The following is a 6,000-nucleotide window of genomic DNA, read 5'->3' as shown; positions in this document are numbered from 1 at the left end:
AAATGTCAATGCTGGGGCTCCTCGTTAGATTACATTCTCTGGGGGGTGACCAGCTGAGAAAGAGGACTAGATATTCCTGACATGCTCTTAACACTCTCTGTGGCCATGGGCCCCTCCATCTGCCAAAGATCAGGCAGAGAAAGTACTGTTCACTATAACACAGATACCATGATCTCTGTGTTAGGGATGCAATGGGCCCAAACTTATGATCTCCCAAAGCCCTGGCAGGCAGACTGAATGTGCAGTCCACAGCTTATAAAAGGCCCGACCAGTGGGTCCATAGTCTCCAGAGGTCATTTTCTCATTTTGGAGATCCCCCTGGGGTCCAGCCATATCCTGGATCAGGAGTATTGTTTCACAGCTCAGTTCCCAGCCATGTAAGAGGAATCTGGGACTGGGACCAACACTATGATTCTTTTCTAATCTGTTCTTCTCTCCACTCTCTTTCCTGTCTCCACCCAACCAGGAAAGCAGAATATTTAAACCTCTGCCAAACTCCCAAGAAGCTGACTTTTCAATGTGCAATGTCATTCCTCAGGTTGTTTCCCGCCCATCAAATGCCAGTGGCCTAGACTGACTGTTGCCAGCATTCCTGGAGAGCCCAGGAAGTACACTATGGTGATGAAAATGACTGTGGCAATCCAGCAGTCTGCTCTAACTGGATGATTGTAAGAGGGTAAAGAAGATAGTGCTGAACTTTGTGATGGTTTTATATTCCAGTAAACGCCCAGTAAGACAACATTGGAGACAGCAGGGCCCATATGGGTATTGGAGAAACAATGGACAAAGTCAGACCCAGCCCAGTGGATGACGGCAGGATCTCACTAGTGTTGGTCTCACAAGTGTTGAGTAGAAGATACCCAGAGAGTGAGACAACTTCCAGGACTAGAACTGTGTGTGGAGTCCAAACCAGGAGAGTTGGGGAAAGAGGGCAGTTGGACATCATCTTCGTGGATGGAATCTTGCCAGGTGAGCCTTTCCAGTCTTGCTATGGTGCTGATAAAATGTGAGAATAACATAGATTTCATCTTAAGTTCCATTTGTTGGGGTACAGTAGCTCTCTTTTGAGCTAGACTCCAGCTTTCTCTTATCTCAGGGTTTGCACCTAAGGTTTGGGGCCAGGGCTAGTTCTGCTCGACCACCACTCTTCCCTTGTGTACACCATACCTGACTGCTTCCTGTCTAGGATTAGGCCCAGCACAGCTCTGTGCATTCACTGTCCACCCAGCTGCCCCACCTGCTTCTCTTACAGTGAGCCCCACCCACCTGCTGCAATTGCCTCTATGTGATTCTCCCCGACGCCCCCACAATGCAGGACAGCATCACAGGGAGCTTAGATTAGTTGCCGATTGTTCTGTGGGTGACTCTGATTTCCTCATTATGCCGGTATTTGGCTCCTTTTGTATTTTTTCAGATGGAGATCACAGGGCTGGGCCATGGTAGGTTCTCTGTCTTCTCCTTCCCATCATACTCATCCCTCACCTCCCCCAAATTTCTCATGACAGTTGAGGGGGATGGGGGAATGGGGATAATGTACTTTTTCTATCTTACAGTAGAGCTAAGAAGCACCCCATCCTAGGAGGGACTGAGCTGACTTCATTTCTCTTTATTTTCCTCTTTCCTTCATCAAATAACTAATGAATGCTTCAGTAGCTCTATTGGATCTCGGGACAATCTAGTAAACAGACAAGATACTTTCTTGGAGCATGGAAGGGAGTGTATTAAAACTGACAAACCAATACATAAAATAATCACAAATTGTTAAAAGAAATATGAAGGAAACAAACAGTGCTAATAAAGAACTGGGAAGTGTTGGAGAACACAGTTTAGAATGAATGGTCAAGAAAACCAAGACTTGAAGAATGAGATGGAGCTAACCAGGTTCAGAACATAGCAGAGAGCAATGCACAGCATGTGCAAAGGTCCTGAGTCAGAAAAGTGTTGGCTTATTGAAGAAAGTAAAGGGATCTGCATGGTTGGAGAATGGGCAAGGTGGAAAGAAACAAGTTACAGTAGAGGGGCTTATAGTGGGAACTGTATTAGTTAGCTTTTGCTAGAAAAGAAACAACCCCAAAACTTAGTGCTTAAAACATAGTGATTTATATCTCATGATTCTGTGGGTTTCTTCTGGTCTGGGCTTGCTTGGATAGGGCTGGAGGATCTATAATGACCTCACATGTCTAGGGCTTCAGCTAAAATGGCAAGTGTGGTGGGAATGGCTAGGCCTCTCTTGGGGTCTCTCATCATTCTATAGAAAGCTCAGGCTTGTTTAGATGTCAGTTGGAGGATTCCCAGCAGCAAGAGAAGGCAAACTCCATTGAGTAAGAGCGTTTCAAGCCTGTTTGTGTTACATTGGCTGATGTTCTATTGGCCAAAACAAGTCATGTGGCCAAGTCCTGAAGTGAAGTCCAGATAAATCTACCTCTTTATGGCAGCATCTAAGAATATTAATGCCCCGTTTTTCAATATAATCTCAGGAATGAAAACAGAAGCTCTGTTTATTAATTGGGTACTCACTCCAAGCTGGGGCTTCATTCAATTTCCTTCCTTCCTTCCTTCCTTCCTTCCTTCCTTCCTTCCTTCCTTCCTTCCTGCCTGCCTGCCTGCCTGCCTGCCTGCCTGCCTGCCTGCCTTCCTCCTCCTTCTAAAAATTATCTATTATGTGTCAGGCATTGTCTCAGACCTCCTGCTGAGTAACACTCAGACCTTGCTCTCAGGTAGTTCACATTATAGCGGGGGAGATACAAACAGAGCCATTTGCAGTTCTGGGTGGCCAACAGCCAACATGTTTGCAAGATGTAATGATGGAGACAGAAGAGGGTAACTGACTCAAAAGGCAGTCAGAGAAAAAATGTCCTGGAGGAAGTGATGCTTCAGCTGAATCCTGAAGAATAAGATGGTGAGGAAGGGGCATTCTAGGAGCAGAAGGTGAGCAAGGGAGCCACCTGAGGCCAGCAACAATTGGATGTCAGGCTCGAAATGTGGGATTGGAGCTTTGTCAACCTCTCTTGCTACAAGCCACAGTTGACTCTGAGCCAGTTGTGGGGTCAGGGCTGGGCTTAAACACATAGTGGCAGTGGCAATCAGAATCCAGGGACCCCAACAATAGGGATGAGGAGAGATGGGACTGGGTCTAGCAGTGGCTGCAGACAGTCCCAATGTCTGTGTTGCACCCTACACCCAGGCTCTCTGCAGCTTGTGCCATGACTCTCCCTTCAGACTGGGAACTCCTGAGTCATATAGTCAATGCTGGCCAATGGCCTTAGCAAAGCCCCAGGATCTCTTTACTGGAAATGGTTTCACAATTTTCCCATACAGATGGTGTCCTGAAGGGACAACCAAGTGTGAGTGTATCATTCACTGCATTTTTCATATGTAGGGGGTGGGGGTAGGGAGAGAGAGAAAAAATATCAGGAAGTGTGTATATTTATCCTAGCCTGGTCTTAAGAAAACACAGCCACCAATCCATCAAAAATGAATTTGAGTTTGGATAACATTAGTGTTTAAGGCAATGAAGGCAATGCTCTTCTCTTGTATTGATTCTCTGTGGGTTGAAATGGAAACAATTTTAGAAATGTAGTCTTAGGTTTCCTTAATCTGCGTGGCTCAGGGAGGAAAAGGCTGTTGTCACTTGTGCTAATAACCACAAGAAACACAGTTCTAAAGTGCTTAGCTGGAAAATGAATTTCAGAAACCAGCCCTGGTCATGACTCCAGGGAATTTGTTTCCTAAAAATTCAGCTCTTTTCTTTCCTTCAAGAGAGTTGCCTTAGAAGGTATAGCCATTTGGGAAGGAGAAACTAACATGCAGAGTTGAAGATTCCCAGGAAGGGAAGAGTCAGCATGAGGTAGGGTCTTAATTGCTCAGTGATGGGGTGAGAGGAGGGGATTGCTTGTGCAACTGACTTTGGAAGCCCAAAGGAGACCTCAGCCTCCCACCATTCAAAATAAATATCTGCTTGAAGTTTTATTATGATGTATTTTAGGTCAAGATATTGGGGTTACCTCTTTAAATGTGTATGAAGTTTGGCTGTCTTAGCATGAACTAGGCATCATTAACATTAATTGCCTCTCAGGTCCCAGAGGTGGAGGATCAGTTGGGTAGAGAGCAGGCGAGGGAGAAAAATTTGTATCATGGGGCACTGCAAGTGGAAGAGAGACAAGGGTAGAGCCAGGGAGAGACAGAGAGAACTCATGGGGTGTCTGGGTTTGGTGTCTAAAAGGCAGAGGTGAGGATGGCTACCCCCAAAAGGGAGCACTGGCCCTGCTGAAGAAAGACATGTCTGTTTGTAATTTGGGCTGAGCTTCCTAAGGACTCAGCATTTGAGGCACATTTGTCCCTTTTCATCAAAGAGAGAAAGGCAACGAGGTCACAATCGCTTTTGCATTTAGAGAACTTGAACAATGAGATAGTATCTGATTGAGAATGGAAGTCAACCACTTTCTTTCTCAGCCTGCTATGTGGTCTTTTTGCTTCTGGCAATTAATAAAGCCCTTGTGGGTATTTGCATAAATATGGGCTGTATTTGCGTAAAGTGTGGGCACAGTTTGCAGTGTCCCCTAGAGCAGCAATATGTCCTGTGGTCTATTCCCTCTTTGTCACCTGAGGTTTGTCACTTTGCACCTCTTTTCCTTCACATCCACCCACTTGTCCTGAACTAGATGTGGGAGACCGGAGCGTGGGAGGAGGTTGAAGGGTGAGGATGGGTGGCCCTGTCTTCTACCAAGATGGGTCCATGTCCTGCCTTCCTCAGAGAGGCCTTCCTCTTCCTCTCTCCAGGCTCTATCAGTCCTTGCATATAGCCATGCATCCCTAAGTAACACCTTCCTTTTCGCCGTAAGTAATTTGCTTCTGACATCTCCTTCAGCAGCCTGCATTGGGCATAGCCTGTGTGCATGACTCAGCTCTACAGGATGTATCAAAGAGATGTGTACCTAGGGATGTGCAGAGGCCTGGCCTCCCTCAACCTTTGCCAGGAGGCCAGAACTCTAAGGAATGGGCCTGTCCTGTACATTGTTCAGACTCTTTAAGGTGAAAGTACAGAGATGCTCAGTTGACACCAAGAGTTTGGGTTTATACCAAGTGAAGCCACAACAGGCACAGGCTGGACCTCCTAGGAACAGGAAATCAGGAGGACAGGGCTATGCCAGGGCTGTGATGGAGTTGGGGCTTGGGAGGCTTTTGGAATCCAGCCCAACTCTAGTGCCCAGAATATCTTGGTGCCGTCTTAGAAGCAGAAGCTCGCAGTCTCCTATTCTTTCCATTAATGACAAGCTGCCTCCTCTGCTATTCTTCCCTGACTTAAGAATTTCTGTTTACTTGTAGCTTCTGTTCATTTGGGCAAATCTAAGACTAAAGGCCTTTGCAGACTGGCTACTTTTGGCATGATTTCTGTGGTCCCATTATCAACTGGTTCACTTTCTCCCCATTAAAAAATTTCCAACAAAGAAAATAAAATGTTTCCAGCTGGGCACCATTGTTTCTATTTGGTCACAATGTGAATGCCCGTTTCTTCAAAGTTTGGTGACTAAGATAGAGGCTGGTTTTCTTAGTTAAGTGCCACTTTGGATCTGATGTGGCAGAGGGTCGGGGGACCTGTGTGGGAAGATCCCTTGGAAGGGGTGGTGGGCATGGCAGGCATCCCAAACCTTAGCCTGATCCATATGCCTGGCTGGCTAAAGTGACAGCAACTTCTGTAGTAGTCAGAGTCAGTGATCATCTACTTACTGTGCTGAGGAGACTTAGATGGTTCCCTGTAACTAATGCCACAGTCTTCTTCTGGCTTGTCCATCTGTCCTACTCGCTGAGAGATTCTGATATCTAGAGCAATACTCAGTACGTCCTCAATATCCAATAATGATTTGTGGAATAAGTAAGTGCATGCTGCCTAAATTAGCATGAAAACATCTCCTTTTTATTCACCTAGATTATAAACATATTTAGCATAGGAACCCTATGTGAAAAAATCTACAATACTTAAGGACCAGGCACACAGTTGGA

The 6,000-nt window shown here is 45.9% G+C and overlaps 1 long non-coding RNA gene across 1 annotated transcript in view; it reads left to right on the top strand.

The window, feature by feature from the left end:
- The first annotated feature begins 859 nt into the window (after positions 1-859).
- Positions 860-6,000, top strand: part of LOC126941062 (uncharacterized) — a 92,034-nt gene continuing 86,893 nt past the window's right edge. Inside the window, exon 1 of the long non-coding RNA XR_007721065.1 lies at positions 860-969. This is a non-coding gene — a long non-coding RNA (uncharacterized LOC126941062). The remainder of the gene's footprint in view (positions 970-6,000) is intronic.

This window comes from Macaca thibetana, chromosome 18 (assembly GCF_024542745.1).
Source record: "Macaca thibetana thibetana isolate TM-01 chromosome 18, ASM2454274v1, whole genome shotgun sequence".
Taxonomy (NCBI): domain Eukaryota; kingdom Metazoa; phylum Chordata; class Mammalia; order Primates; family Cercopithecidae; genus Macaca; species Macaca thibetana.
Note: the sequence above shows the minus strand (reverse complement) of the source record. Positions and strands in the feature narration are given on the sequence as shown.